This window comes from Aquarana catesbeiana, linkage group LG13 (genome assembly GCF_042186555.1).
Source record: "Aquarana catesbeiana isolate 2022-GZ linkage group LG13, ASM4218655v1, whole genome shotgun sequence".
Taxonomy (NCBI): Eukaryota; Metazoa; Chordata; class Amphibia; order Anura; family Ranidae; genus Aquarana; species Aquarana catesbeiana.
In genome coordinates this window covers 30,941,511-30,948,021 of record NC_133336.1, presented here as the reverse complement: position 1 = coordinate 30,948,021, position 6,511 = coordinate 30,941,511, and positions in this window count along the sequence as shown.

Genomic DNA, 6,511 nt, shown 5'->3' with positions numbered 1-6,511 from the left:
TATTCTGTCCCTAGTAGGTAGTCTAACTCATCTGTCCTCATGTGCCTTGGAACTTTTTCCTTGCTGTACGTTAGACGGGTGATGGCAGGACCATCACCCCCCTTGCCACAGTCTTCGCACATGTGGAAGTCAGATGCTATCCCTATGGCTGAAGTATCTTATAATTTGTAGATATGGGGAAGGACATGTGGAAGACAGATGCTATCCCTATGGCTGAATGATCTTATAATTTGTAGATATGAGGAGGGGGCAAAGGGCTTCTCATAGTCCTCATCTTCTGCATCCTGGTGTATCATCACTGGGGCCGCTTGGTCAGCTGTTTTGGCTACGAATTTCTTTACACATGGGATAACACAACATACTATAATAGCTAGAAAAATCAGAATAACTAGTATTATAATACCTATCCGAGACAAGGTCTTCTGCCAACCACTTAACCACCCAAACCACTGGTCCCATGGCTGATCTATACCCAAATTCTTCTTCAGCTCTACTGATAGGCTTTCCAACTTTTTTATGGCCAGGGTGACCTTACCATTTGGACCGGTGTTGTCAGGGATGTATGTACATCATATCCCTGTACCTTCTATCATTTTACAAACACCCCCCTTCTCTGCTAAAATCATGTCCAAGGCCATCCTATTCTGAAATGTCATGTAAGATGTGGGGGCTAATTGGTCAGCAATCCCCTGTAGGGCATCTCTGGTGTAATTTACAAACCGCTGCTGGTTGTAATATATGTAATTTATCCAGTCTACATTTTTTGTTGACAGTGATTATGGGAATCAGACTCAAAACCTGCATTAACTTGGTCTCAGGCTTTAAACTCATCCGGGAACCCCCATGGGACCCCTATGGCATCTATATACACATGTGGGTCAAAACTTCCCTCAGGAGCACTCCTCTTTTTCCTGCGGTTGGGTGACGGTTCAGGGTGTGGGGGAGATGGGTCATATGGGAGGATGTGAAGGGGCATAATGACCTTTTGCCAGGGCACACTCTCCATTCCAGATCCCTCCTAGCCTTGTCCTAACTTTAAGATCCCCACAGATCCAATACACATCACCAAGGGACTGGACTGGACCTGGTTCTGTACCTGGCTTCCCGAAACATTACTGTAGGTAGAGCAGTAACCTTCTGTGAAATTACCCAGGAACCTCCCCTTTCCTTGATAATTTGAGTGACAGGTATAGTTTCCTGGGTAAATGGTGATGCCTTCGCTTGGTCTTGGGGTTTTGGTAACTATGGGGTACTTCTTTTTCCACTCTTCACAGGATGAGTGGTTTGTTGTCGCATTAGTGAACAGGCTAAGGAAGCACTCCTCACTTTCTTTGGGTATCGTCAGTGGCACAGTACCCAGGTGTGGCCTAGCACTACCACAAACATAGCAGTTGGTCTTTTTATGTCTGTCTGTGCTGTACTTCATCCATTCTAGCCAGAGATTGGTGTCAGAAAAGCCAGTCTCTGTTGTTATAGTGTCCTCAAAGTTGGGATTTGCCACCGCTACCATATCACCTAGGGTGCAGATGGAGGGTCTGAGAGGGTTAGTGATTGGCTAGGTCGATTGCCTGTCTGTTGTATTATACATGTCCTTTAGTTGGAACTTTCCCAGCGGCCCTCCCATACCCCCTGACATCCATGTTCCTAATGCATATATACCGGCGTCACCGGGGCTAGGGTTCTCTATAGTTAGAGTAAGGGGCATGTTGTAGCCTGTTCTCCCAGTGGATAGGCATGTACCTGGTTTTAGCAGGGTCATCCTTTTTAACAAGGATTTCCCATTCTTATCTGTTCTATTTAGTGCACTCTGTGGTTTGTACCCCCAGTCTGCTCCTGTATTCCACCCCACTGACCCCCCCAATAGTCACAGTTCTGTCCCCAGTAACTATCTGTGACACATATATAGGTGGATGCATACTGAGGTCCGCGTCCAAGGGTGTTATACCAGTTACATTGCCAGGAAACATCTAAGGGACAGGAGACTATATTGCAGTAATCAAAGGCGAAAGTGGCTATGTGTGTGTTGGATGAGTTGTACCAGAATTGTGTGATACCCTCTTTTTTTATGATGGCCACTTGTTGAGCTCCCACCAACCCCACCAGAAAAAGGATATGTAGCACTGTCATCATGGTGTAGGCTGGGACTTGTCTTCAGGGGTTGGAACCTTCTTGCAGTGAGAAGCGTGGATCCAGGAGTTCTTTCCTGCGACCTTAACGGAGGAGGCAGTAGTTATCAGAACCTGGAATGGTCAGTTGAATCTTGGTTCCAGTGAGTGTTTTCTTATAGATTTTCTTGGGAGCCCTGAAATAGACAATGCTCCAAGAATACTACCTTCGTGGAGCACCACTGCAACTTCTACTTGGATGCCTTGCACCCCTGGCCGGCCAGAAACACGAGTAGGCTTTCTGACTTGCCCTCTGCAGTGGGGAGGTCGTCTGCACACAGGAGAAGCTCATCCACATATTGCAGCAGCGTTATGTCGGTGCCCTCTTCTTGCCAAGCCCTCAAGATTGTAGCCATTGCTTTGGCAAATTGGGTGGGGGGGGGTTCTGTGCCCCTTGGGGCATAACTGTCCAGGTGTACTGTCGATTATTGTGGGTGAAGGCAAGAAGGTACTGACAAGAAGGGTGTAGGGGTACACTGAAGAATGCGTTTGCAAGGTCTACCACCGTGAAGAATTTTGCTGATGGTGGCACACCAGCCAGCAGTGTGTGTGGATTGGGGACAATGGGTGTTTCCAAAATGGTTGCCTCGTTTACAGCCCTTAGGTCCTGGACCATCCTGTACTTGATTGGTTCCCCTTTTCGACTTTTCATTTTGACTGGGAATAGGGGTGTATTGCACGGGCTAGTACAAGGGATTAGGGCTCCGTTCTTGACCAAGACTTCTATTTGAAAGGAAATAGCCTTGGTTTGTGAGGGCTTTAGTAGGTATTGGGGTTTCCTGGGCAGGGGTGCTCCTGGTTTCAGCTTGATGTACACTGGCAGGACATTTAGATGTCCGATGTCTTCCACCCCTTTTGACCAAAGTTCGTCTGGGATTCTTCTTGGGACTTCTTGTGGTATTTGGCTGGTGGCTAGGGGGGGTAGTCTGTAGGATCATCAGGAGTGGGATGGAGCACAGGGCCGATTGATCCTCAGTAGTAAGGGGGGTAGAGATGCTGATCGTACCTTCTGGTGTGAAGGTGATGGAGGCTTGCAAGCGGGATAGGACATCTGCTCCTAAAAGATTCAGGGGGCAGTTGGGGGAGACCACAAACCTGGCAAGTAGCTCCTTGTAAATGCCGACTTGTAGGGGTTTGGTTAATGGGTGGGATTTAGGTGAGCCGTCCACACCCACGCATGAAATGTCTATGTCTGATAAGTAGGAAGTGTCCGGTAGATCTTGATCCTGTATCACGCTTCTGGCTGCGCCTGTGTCAATTAGGAAGGTGGTGGTGACCTTCTTCAATTGGGATGGCCACCTTTGCCAATGGGCTGTTTGTGTTTAAGGACACTGTCATTAGGTGGGATAACACAGGTTTGCCCATATCCTAGCGGAGGAGGTCCAGATGGTCTTCTTTATGGTCAAGTTTCCTTGGGATCGGGGTAGACTGATCACCTTCTGGACCCCATTGGGGCCTTTGTCGTCTGGGTGCTCTGCATTCTTTCTTAATGTGTCCCTGACGTCCACAGTTAAAGCAGAGGCGCGGGGGTCACAGCTAGGGAGGCGGGTATTGGGTGTCAGAGGCCATCATGAGTTATTTTCTTGCTATTCTGACTGAATTCTAGTACCCTTTGCCACCAATAAAAGTGAGTCTAGGGCAATCATACTTCGGGTCGAGACACCAGCAACCCCTTTTTTATGCAGTCTTTTAGGCCTGTGACAAACACTGCTGAGAGCATTTGTGCATGTGCCTTCATGTGCACATTAAAACCTAGGTCAGTGAATGTCTGCACTAATCTGGCATGGTATTTCTCAACAGTTTCTGTCTTATCCTGTGTTACGTCTTGTAAAGTTGTGGCCTGGTCTGCCAACTTGTCCTTAGCCCAATTGTGTAATTGGTCGCAGAATTCTAGGCCTGATTCATAGTCCGTGTCGTTAAATGTTCTACCTTCTTTCAAAATTTACTCCATGATAGGCCAGTAGGCGTTATACAGGTCCCTCCAAGCCGCAGCATAGGTACGCTGTATTTGTATTATGCTGCGATAAAAGGGCATTGGCTGCTTTTCCGGGTGAGGCAGGTTATTTACCAATGACATTACTTGGGGCAGGGTAAAGGTAACGTACATTTTTGGGGCACCTTCCGCTGCTTTAATGCCCCTCATCATAACAGGGGCTGGCGGGTGTTGAGCTTGGGGTCGGCCACTCCAGGGGTCTTGGGGGTCAGGCTCATCTGGGTATCCTGACCACTGGGATTCATGTGTGTTTTGGTAATAGTGGGCACTGGGAGCTCGGTTACGGTTATGGCGAGTATTCTGAGTATTGTGTCGAGCCAGGTCTTGGGCTAAAGGTATGGGCTGCGGCCCTGGCGCATAGGGGAATAGCTGTTTGGGTATCAGGACAGGCGGGGAAGGTGTCTTGAGGGGACCTGGCTGGTTGGGGATGTTTGCAGCAGGTGGTGTGCCAATGAACGGGATCTGTGTTGTGGGCAAGACACGAATTGCGCTGTCTGGGAGCTGGGCAATGGGAGGCGGTGCAGTGGCTTGATTGCTGCCAGCTGCAGATCCCCCCCCCCCCCCCCCCACCCGTCGCAGACCCGTTCAAACTCGGCATTAAAGTTATGGGGGTGTTTGGGCTAAAATATGAACCGTTAGCATTGAACACAGGGTAAAGGGGTATTGGTGTGTTTTTAGGCTCCGCCCTCTTCCCCTCATATGGGGGTGGTTCAGGTAGGGCATCAGGGACACTTTTTCCTTCTTGGTACACATATACAACATTACCCCCCCCTGCTGGGTTTCCTGTTCCACCCAGTTCTCCCTTTGGATTGCTCTTGCCACATTGAACCAAGCCTCTGCAGTTTTTAGTAGACCATTGTCAGATAACAACCCGTTTTTCATTCAGTATTTTCTGCCATTCCTCCAGCTGCAATCAACCCCCTGTAGGAATGGTGATGCTACAGATCTTCGCCAATCTTTTTGCTTTCTTGACATAATTCCCCCACTCTCTCTCCGTGACACATGCGAGTTTTCCTTTCTCTGGCCTAACCAATTTCTGCCCCATTATTTTCTGTCTTGATGACTGGGATATTTATGTGTCTGCTCAGGATTTTAGACGGGTCACGAGGTTGCCTCGGATTCTGAAAGGGTCTGGCAATTCCTCTATTAGTCACCTGGTACCGTTTCAGACTATATCCCAATCTCAAGTTAAACGAGGACAAAACAGATAGTAAGACAAGGCGAGGATTTGTCTACAGTGCTCGACTGCCACCTGGGTCGCCCCTGGTGCGTCTTCCCAAAACGTAGGCTCAGTCACTGGGTCTTCCCATCCGAGACGGCCACATAATATGGGTCGGGTAGTGTGTGACCACTCACTTCCCTCAACAAGACATTTAACAGACAGATAAGAAGTACATACAGCAGTTTATATTCAATCAGTTTCTTTCCACCATATATTCAACAATGAGATCCTCAACTTTTCACTTTCCTCCGTTCTTTCTAAATCTCCCACTTGTTCAGGACACCTTATCGGTTCCTGTCCACTAGCAATCTTTGTAATCCCAACTTTCTTTATCGTACATCACGGGACACAGAGCACCATAGTAATGACTATGTGGTTTACATGCTACCTTTAGGTGATTGGACACTGGCAACCAATAGTAAGAAGGTTCCTCCCATATAACCCCTCCTATACAGGAAGTACCTTTTTAGTTTTTTGTCAGTGTCTTGAAGGTGATGGTCACAGCTGTGAAAGCTCTTGCTTCAGATAATGTCCCAGTGAGGATGTTATAATCGGATCCATTCGGATGGCATATCATGCTAAAGTGGATGGTCCCCGAGCCCTGGTTCAAGAACGGGGCCTTTCCTGTAATGTTTCCTTATGGAGCTGGACCCTTGTGATGGTATTCCTGGTCTTTTTATTTGCCCAAGGAAACCTAAAGGGTGCTTTACAGGTCCAGGGGTGTGGACCCTAAAAATAAAAGGGGACCCGGTCTCTGAAGGTCCTCAGTGCTGTTACCCGCGGTGATGGGGGAAGATTGAGCCTGTCTCAGGCTCTGCTACGGGTACTGGTGAGTGCTTCCTTTGGAGGCCCCTTTTTTTAACCTATAAATTGCAAAGTTATGTCTATGCCTGAGTATGTACCCTTTGTGTCCACTGGGGGGGGTTTCGCAGCAGTTGCACACATTGGTTCCCTGTCGGGGACCACGCGTGGGGTCACGTGTATGGGTAGCGCGCACTTGCAGACGGCGTGTGCGTAACCCGCTCCCTCCTGCGCGCACTCTAGTGGGCGGCGTGGCGGGATCGCGGCTGCGTGTTTCCCACGGGCGTGCGCATGCGCAGTAAGGCCCGTGGCGTGCATACGTCACGTGAC